The 9,843-nt window shown below is 39.1% G+C and overlaps 1 non-coding gene across 1 annotated transcript; it reads right to left on the bottom strand.

Annotated features, from left to right (window-relative positions):
• Positions 1-2,317: 2,317 nt before the first annotated feature.
• On the bottom strand, positions 2,318-2,449 carry LOC116071802. The gene has a single exon (XR_004111166.1). It is a non-coding gene; the product is annotated as a small nucleolar RNA SNORA17 (small nucleolar RNA).
• Between the last annotated feature and the right edge of the window lie 7,394 nt (positions 2,450-9,843).

The following is a 9,843-nucleotide window of genomic DNA, read 5'->3' as shown; positions in this document are numbered from 1 at the left end:
AAGTGGAAAGATGATGATTTGATCTATTTATATAAATGTACTATGTTCAACTCTTCTCCTGTGGAATTATTGATCTTCTCCAGAAATATATCTCTACAGAGGACATTGTGTCTGTTATTCCCCTGTAGGATACCCTACCAGGTTGACAAGACAGTGGAGTTCTCCCTGACCACAGCCATCACCACCATTCAATTTGCTTCATGAGATTTATTTTTTTTATTTATGTAAGCATCTATTTCATGCATTTATATGCACCATGAATATGCAGGGCTGCAGAAATCCATAGATATCCAGAGATCAGAGTTACAGGCACTGTGTGGGTGCTGAAAACTAAATCCAGGCCCTCTGGAATAGCAGTAAGTTTTTTTCATTACTGAGTCATCACTCCAGCACCCACACCACCAATATTCCTTATGTGTATATCATAACTTATGCCAGTAATCTTATCTACTCCATAGTTAGCAGTTAGACTTTTTTTTTCATTTCTGCATATTTCATTCATATCATGTTGCTTCCTTGTGTCACATAATTTTGTAATTTTGGAGCTGTAGAATCAGCCCCTTCATGTGCTCCAGCAGTTCATCCATAAGGTAGATGTTAGCATGGACTAATTCAAAGCCATGGATCTATGCTTGAGATATATCTGACATGATCAGCCTGACAGCTGTCCTACTCTCACATCCTTGGGGCTGGCTCTGCAACCAGGACCAGCTCTGTCCTGCTTCCCAAGTGAGGTGCAGTGCTCCTCTCCCAATTATTGTATCTATTGAGGAGCATGGCTAGTTCTCCCAATCTCATGACCCCATGCCAAGCCCTCCTCTCTTGCATAGGTGGCATCAGAGAGGGATGGAAGAAGGGCATCTCTCCCTTATCTTCAGCACTGCCCAGCAGGCAAGAAGGTCATGATCTCAGTGCTGGCTCACCTGCAACCCCCATATCCAGGACTAGAACTACTGTGTTATACTGTTGAGGTGCATATCCCACTTTCCTGAGTGCTGCAGCAGTTGAGGAGCAGGGCCAGCTCTCCTGACCCCATAGACAGCTCTCCTGCCTGCCACAGGTGTCAAGAAATGAGAGTGGAGGACGACATCTCTGTCTTATCCATGCTACTGTAAGGGAAACAAGTTGAATGGCCAGCTCTCCTGTGCTCACATCTTCAGGACCAGCTCACCAGCACCTTCATATACACAGTCAGCTCTACTGTGCTGCCCAGGTAAAGTACATGTTCTGTCTACTCTCCCAATACTGCATCAGGTGAGGGACAGGGCCAGATCAGAGATGATCCTAGCACCAATTCTCCTTCTTGCATCAGGTAGTGAGGGGCAAATGAGGAGTAAGCTATCTCTTCCTGGGAGATAAATGGCAGGAACAGTGCTCCCATGTTCAATCATATTCTTAGGACAAGCTTTCCTGCTCTCATCTCCCCAAGGCCTGTTCTCCCATGTTTCCCAGGTGAAGTATGAGGCCAGTTCTGTAAAGCCATCACACATCAACATGTCTCAGGGCTGAAGTCTAGACAAGCCTTTTGGTGATAACAGACCATCTGCTGCTGCAGAACCACAGACTGAGAAGTGGTCCCTGGAGGCAACACAGGCCAGGACCCCACCATTGTTCTAGATGGCATTACCAACTACTCACAGCGGGCTGTTTGTTCCCAGTATCTTCTAGTATCCAGTTCTGCATCTCTTCATTGTGCACATAGTTTTCTCTTCCTTCCTTGCTTCCTCCCTTCCTCCCTCCCTCCCTCCCTCCCTCCCTCCCTCCCTCCCTTCCTTCCTTCCTTCCTTCCTTCTTTCTTTCTTTCCTTCCTTCCTTCCTTCCTTTCCTTCTCTCTCTCTTTCTTTCTCTCGTTCTCTCACTCTGGCTCTTTCTTTTGCTTTTAAAAAAAATTTTATTCTGATTTCTGCCTCCTACTAGTCTATTCCTCTATCTCCCCTCTCTATCTCCTCTGAGAGAGTGGAGGCCACCTTGGGTATCCTCCCACACTGGCAAGTGGAGGTCTTTGAGTACCTGGAGTCATCTCAGGAGTGCTATGCCTCACTTGTGCATTATGGCCCCTGTCCAGGCCTCATGGTCCCAGCCTGGAGATTGCCTTGGGCTCACTCTTTACCAGGACACCCAAGTGGCTCCTTGTAAACTTTATCTGTCTTAGACTTACTCCCTCATGAGGCTCATGGTTCCAGGCATGATTGTTCTCGTCTCAGGCTTGCTCCTTGTTCTGGGAGCCAATCTGGGCCTAACAGGTCCCAGATGGCTGGTTGTCTCAGGTTAGCTCCCTGTCTAGGCCCACTGACACCAGGTTCACTTTTTTTCAGGGAATGTTAGGATACTAATTATTCAGATGTTTACAGGTCAGAATACTGAGCATAGAAATAGCCTTTCTCCTCTCTGCAACCTTTTGACACACATGTGTCAAAGTAGCTACACCTACAACACGTCTAGGGGCAGGAAGAAGTTTATATGTATATATATATATACACACATATATATGTATATATAATGCTATAATAGATAGTTTTTATTGGATTTTTTAATTTACATTTCAAATGTCATCCCCTTTCCTAACCCCCTGGACTCCCCTACCCCATCCACCCTTCCTGTACTTCTATGAGTGTGCTCCCCCACCAACCTACCACTCCCACATCACTGCCCTAGTATTCTCCTATGCTGGGGCATGGAGCCATCATAGGAACAAGGGCCTCTCTTCCCATTGATGCCAGACAAGGCCATCCTCTGCTACATATGTGGCTGGAGCCATGGGTCCCATGGGTCCCATGGCTCCTAGAACAAGGAGCAAGACTGAGACAAGATCATGCCTGGAACCATGAGCTTCATGTGTACTCTTTGGTTGGCAGTTTAGTTCTTGTGAGGTCTGGGGATTTGGTTGGTTGACATTATTCTTCTTCCTATGGGGTTGCAAACCACTGCAGCTCCTTCACTCCTTCCATTAACTCTTCCATTGGGATCCCCATGCTCAGTCCAATGGTTGGCTGTAAGCCTCCGCATCTGTATTGGTCAGGCTCTGGTAAGTTATAGTTTTAGTTGTTTTTCTAGAAAGATACAATAAAGTTAAAATCAAGTATAGAATGGGCCCATTCCTCATAAAATAGCAAGTAATGGCTGCATAATAATAAATATAATGAGATTTTACAATTACAATAAAAAGAGAAATAGGATTGAGACAAGTTTGCAATCAAGGAAAAAATATTCCCATCCAAGGACGAAGTCACAGGTGTGTACTATGATAAAATAAGGCCACATGAAACTGTTGCTTTAAACTTATAATAAGCTTACAGAATGAAACACTGCTTTGAACTTAGTATCAACATCCTTATCTAACTCCACTTTTGTGTAACATTTTATCTATGAGGTAATTTTCTAAGAGTTTTTGTCTATAAAAGGACAGACAAAAATAAACAATGTGGTGGCTTGGTTCCCCATTCATTCATCTATACATCCATACTTCCATCTATCCAAATGTATATGTATAGAATTTGAGACTCAGCTCCATCCACCAAATGTAAAATAAAAAGTATCTGTCTGCTTGTCTATATGTACATGTGTAGGTATATGTCTAAATATGCATGACCATTTGTGGAATAGATGAGACAGGAGGTCGTGCCTGACCAGAATGTGAGTGTGTATGAGTGTATGTGAGTCTGTTCCTGTAACCCTCTTGGCTTGAGGGCTGATTCTTCAGACCCTGCCTGCCTCTCATAACCACACTTCTCTGCCCACTTCTCTGCTATTTGCCACGCTTCTCTTCTGGTTCCAGTTACATTGGAAGTCCCTCCTTTACAGAGACCAAAGAAGCTGCTGATTGGGCCTATATGCTGACGAACTTGGGGGAGGGGTTTTGCCTCACCTATTCTACCTGTTGGCTTGTAACAAAGAGATGATTAAAATGCAAGATGGCTGGGTGACCATACCTCCTGAGTGCTGTCTAATTTTTAAGGTGCCTTCCTCGTGGGTAAGATTAATTATGGCTAGCCGATTTTCTCCTGACTCCATATTCCAGAATAACCCTTCCCTATGGTTACCACTGGGTGGTAACATGTTCCTATTGCATGTATAAAATATTTAAATTATTTTCCTTTCTTTTCTCTCTAGTTCATGGAGATTTAACAAGTCTATGATTCTTGCTGGACCAGCAAGAGTCTCCTAGACAAGAATGAAAAGAACTCAAACTGTTAGTCCTTTATCTAATTCCCTGCTGCTGTCAGCAAATATTTACTGACAAATGTATATGTCTGTATGTATGTACACTTAAAAGTTAAGAGTTCAGAGTTTCTTGCTGGGCATCCTTGCCAGTTCCAGATAATTAAGTTTTGTTCCATCAGTAGTATTGAGGCCATAAATTGCCTGTTGTTGTCATGGAGCCCCATCTGCTACCAGCATGACCCCAATCACCAACACTGCTTCCTTTCACTATCTTCCCCAGGAAACTCTAGAGATGCCAGGAAGGTCACCAGCAGAAAATGAGTCTTCATTAGGCTTGGTGATGTCGACATCTAAGGACAGAGGCACTATTCTTACCTTTTGCTTTTCTGTACTGTTATCATTTTGATATCTGGGGACCCTACTAACATGCTTCCAGAATGATTCTGAAAATTGACTTCTGAGTTTCTGGGATACCCTGCTCTGTTGTAACCACTATAACTCAGTTTATGCAACTCAAGTCATCCTGATGTTCTTCCTCCATGTGTATCTGAAGGCACACCTGGGCCACAATGACAGAGCAGTGCTCACTCAATTGCAGCCCACCTTTTCCATTGTCACAACCCTTGACCTAGTGTCTGAGTTCCCACAGATTGTCACGAAACAGTAATATCCCACTGTGTTTCTTCTGTCATTTCTCATTTTGTTGTGAGGTATTTGCCTTTGATAATTTAATCCATGTTATATTGGTAGTGTATCTCTTACCCCTACATTTCTATCTCGGATGATTCTCTTTGCTCCTTTGTTCTTCCATACATAGGCCATATACATTTTCCCTTACTGTCCTACTAAGGCCTTAGTGTTTGCAGTGTGTCAAGAGACAAATACAACAAAATCTATAACCTAGTTCAGTTCTGACATTTGATACAGCTGCTAACTTGACATTTTAACTCTTATTTCTCAAGAACTTTCAATTTCATGAGCTCTTTCATCCAATTTTGTGATCTGAATTGAAGCCTTATTAACACCCAGGATTTTTTTTTTTTGCATTTTAAAGCCTGAAAATCTACATGATATAATTTGTCGAGTTTTATTTTAATGCCCCAGTAGCTTCTAATCAACATCAAATTTATTTTTTGTGTGTTCTGTTCAGATAGTTATACAAGTTGGACATATTTTCAACATGTCAGAATGTCTTCTGTTATGGGTTTTGTTTGTTTGCTTATCACCTGAGTATAAATGTATTGACTATAATGCCACATACATCCAGGGTCCTAAGATCCAATGTGTAAAAGAGAAATGAATAACAGAAAATTAGTAGCTACAGGCTATGACAAGTATCTCAAAAGCCATACTACATATGCAGATAAATTTTTCTCTTTTGTGTCATCTATAAATAAGAATAAAGTCCAAATTCCCTAGCAGGGTTTCAATTCTCACTCCTTTAGACTTTTCATCTACAGTCTTCTTTCACACATCTAATTTTTATCCCTATTCAATAGGGTTTTTTTTCTAGAAATAAACATATACTCCTTTAGAAGATTTTCTCACAATTTTCTCCCATTTACATTCTTTTACCAGTCGAATAAGATTTCTTCTCCCTTGATGCTCAATTTAACATCTTTTTCAAAGATTTAGGTGGAGTGGCTTCCTCTAGAACCTAGAGATGTTAATTTCATATTTAAGTTTTAAAAAAAAGTTGTTGCTTGTTATGCAAGAATTTCCAAGTTTCAGCAGAGTAAACTTAGAAATTTGGAGCATAGAAAACATACAGCCATTGGTGAGTTATGTGTGGAGAGAATAATTACCAGAGACTAAACATTCCCTGCATATGCCCAGTGTGAATATGAATTCAAGATGGCTGACTGAGCAGACACATCAAACATATACAAATAAAAACACAAGGTATAGTGAAGTCTCAAACTACAGAATGAAAGGATGAGGGTACCTTCTGAGAAAGGTCTGGTAACAACTTACAGAGGTACAGAAAAAGATCAAGAATTATTGCTTGACACAGGACAGGTGCAATTTGTCAGTGTCCTCCACATGTAGACTGGTATAACCTCATTTTCTTCATTCACAATGAGTAAGTAAATTTTACTAATATTGTTAGCCTTCTGTTTGTAGGGACACAGGAGAATTAAAGGTCTTTTTCCCTGTAGATCCAGACATAATTCTGCTGGGCATGCAGTCATGTACTATGAAGCAGGGACAGAATCAATTGTTCTGAGCTTAATGAAGTCCTGGCTCTCTGCCTTTTATATCCTCTAATTGCACATGGCATAACATATTTACTCCAGGCAGAGGACAAAATAGTCTAAGGACAGAAGTCAGCTAAATGTATGGCCAGATAATTGTGCTGAAATTATCGAGTCAGCGTTTGGATCCAAAGCTATTTTGGAATTGAGCATTGGACCACATCACAAAGAATTCAGGCTTGTAAGCATTCTATCTATTATAATGAATGTTTTCAATGGTATAATCCCATATGTAATAGGTCTGGCAATTCTGAGGTCTAAGCATTAATGTTTTCTCATTTAAAATAATTTCAATTTTAAAGTCTATTGCTTAAGTTACATATCTGACTTCATCAGAAATAAATATATGTGATTCTTTTTCTCAGTGCATTTATATATTGCGATAGAAAATTCTTTGCTAGTCTTCCAATTATATGTGTCCCTAATTACTGTAATACTACATTATCTCTCAAGACCCATGTTGGACTAGAATTCCAAAATACCTAAATAAGGGATACTCACAAAGACATATTTCCTCAAATCAAGTCACCCCCCCCCCCCAATGGTTACACTTCTCTACTCCAGTAAGGATGCATTACCGAGTATGGCAATGAATTAGAGTGGAATTTCAGGACCAAAATATATGTACAAGTAGTCATTTTTAAAAGTTCATTTTTTTTTCTAAAAACTTTGCTGTGTGTCTATGAGATCAGAAGACAATTGAGAGTCTGTTATCTCCTGAGATATATATGTCTCAGGGGCCAGACTTAGGTCATGCAGGCATGTAGGCACATCAGCAGATATATTATCTCAGTGAACCACCAGCCTGAAGTCACAATTTTCTTAAGACAGAGGAAGAGAAACTGTCAGAAGAACATCATCTGCCTGTTAATCAGTGACACAGCACTTGCTTGCTTGTATTTGGTGGGAAAGGCAATGGAAGCTGATTCTTCTTCAATGTTGGGTAGAGATGAGGCAACATTTTATCTTACAAACTCTGTGTATCTAATTTCATCACAATTTAGATTTTTGATGATTTTAAGAATAAATATGGATATCTGGAGAGATGGTTCTGCAGTTAAGAGTACATGCTATTTTTCTAGAGGACCAGAGTATTATTCTCAGCATGCATTTTGATGGCTCATAAATTCCTATTATTTTATCTACAGGGATTTTAATGCCTTCTGTAACTGTCAGATTCTGCACACTGGTGCACATACTTATACACAGACACACATATATGAATAAAACTTTAAAATAAGAGAAGAAAAATGGCTTAATCTTGTTGCAATGTGACTAACACTCTTGTTTTCCACATAACAACCTCAAGTGGGACTAACTGGCACGAGATGTTTTAGCATTTCTATGATCTCCAGTACAGAGGAGTTGTGCCTGCCAACAATTTGGGGATAATAATTTCTCACGATAATATAATAGTTTTGTTTTTTCACCAAATTTTGTTCTACAATAAAAACAAGACACAGGAGTTTTAGATTTGCAAGGGATATGTAAGCATCATCTTAAATTAATTATTTGTATAAATAGTTTTCAGAGAATACAACCTATTAAAACATCAAAATTAACACTAGAGAAGAGGCAAAGGTATCAGAACTTAATAATCATTGTCTCAAACACAGAAGAAAATGAAGATTGTCATTTTTGGCTGCTTTGGAAGTCATTTGTTTCTTATTAGAACAGTGGTGATAGATTGCAATGAATGTATGAAGTCAGTTGTGTAAAATGTGGTGTGACACAGAGGGCAATAGTGTCATTTGATTTTGATCAAAGCTTTAGTAATGTACTAATTGATTGGCTGAAGAAAAGCAAGTCATCAATGTTTCTGTTTTTGTTTCAAATTTACTTTCATGATGTATCAAGCATAGATGCAAATGCTAAATCTTCTTAAGTAGACACTCTTGAAGCTTCTAAAATGATGTTAAATAAAGCCTTTACTGATAATATGGATAATAATATAGTCACTCAATATTGAAAGATAGAAACCACTTGCATATACACACAGGAAGGAAAGGAGACGCTATTTTATAAAAAATGTACACACAGTTTAATTTTGTACAGTTTATATGTACTTAATTAAGGCAAAAAATATCCACATTAAAACTATGAACTTTGGTGACATCATTCTCATGGCCATACATTTCATACTTTTACTTACCTGAGTCCAAGTTTGGTTGTAAATTTTTTGTTTGTTTTTTGTTTTTGCTGTTGTTTATTTTTTGTTTTTTGTTTTTTTGTTTGTTTGTTTGTTTTACACCTGTATTCATGATTCTATTCATGGAGACACACATGGACAAATATCTACTCAACACAAACAGAGAACAAAGGAGCAATCAAAGTAGCATTATATACGATGTTGCAGGTTGGTAAGTCAATGAACTTTATTTCAGGAATATGGGTGAGAGGTTACTGAAAAGGACAGACATAGTTCAAGGACAGCTATTTCTCAGGAAGACATGTGAGCATGGGTGACATCTCATGAGAGCTAGAAACCTAGAGTATACTGTGTATCATGCACAAGTTGAAGAATGTCCTTTCTAAGTAGTTCAGTTGGTTCTGCTTCCTCTAGGCAGTTCTGTAAGCCTTTGTCCAGACAACTCAATCTGTTCTCCATCTCATTCAGGTAGCTTGGCTGGTTGGAGTCTCTTGAAGGCAATTTTACTTGTTAGCTCAGAGTGTTTCTCTCAGCAAGGCTAATATCAGATGGGAGAGAGAAGAACTGAGTGAATCTGCTCAGTTTCATGGATATCCTGAAGGTTTGAAGTTCCTGAGTTTTAAAGAGCTATTTGCTGACTTTTAAAAGAGTATCTCTGGAGGACGGACTGTTTTCCTGGCCTTTATGGTATTCTGCACTTGGTGAGATCCCTGCCAGATGGAATGTTTCATTTCAGAGGAAATTGCTACCAGCCTATGGAAACTTAGATTTGCCACATGCAAAAGACACAGCTTGACCCTTGCGAGCATTTAGTATATTTTAAAAGTTAACCCAATGGTTAGCTACGTTACAACCACTATTAAATGATTCTATAAACAGAACAGTGACAAAATTAGATAAGCTTAATATAAAGATAACAGATTAACTAATGGACAGGTGAATATTATTGAGGACTTGTTATAATATCTGAGAAGGAAACATATCTCCAGATTCAGAGTGTGAGCCATGCCATTAGGAAGCATCACACGAGCCAAGTGAGAGCCATTTTATTGTTAAATTTTGTTCAGCAAGGTTACTGCTATAAAAGTCAACATATAATGATCCACTTATAAAGATCCAGTTTAAAAGAAACTGATGATATATCACAATAAAATACAATTGGAGATGAGAATACATGCTACAAAAGGCATCACTTGGTCAATGTACAAGAACTTTGGTATTTGTAATATATTGGATATGGAGTAATCTGTTAATGGTACATTTCCCCAAATAACAATT

The sequence above is a fragment of the Mastomys coucha genome, unplaced genomic scaffold (genome assembly GCF_008632895.1).
Source record: "Mastomys coucha isolate ucsf_1 unplaced genomic scaffold, UCSF_Mcou_1 pScaffold22, whole genome shotgun sequence".
NCBI lineage: Eukaryota > Metazoa > Chordata > Mammalia > Rodentia > Muridae > Mastomys > Mastomys coucha.
The sequence above is the reverse complement of the archived record's forward strand: the minus strand, read 5'-3'. Positions and strand labels throughout refer to the sequence as shown.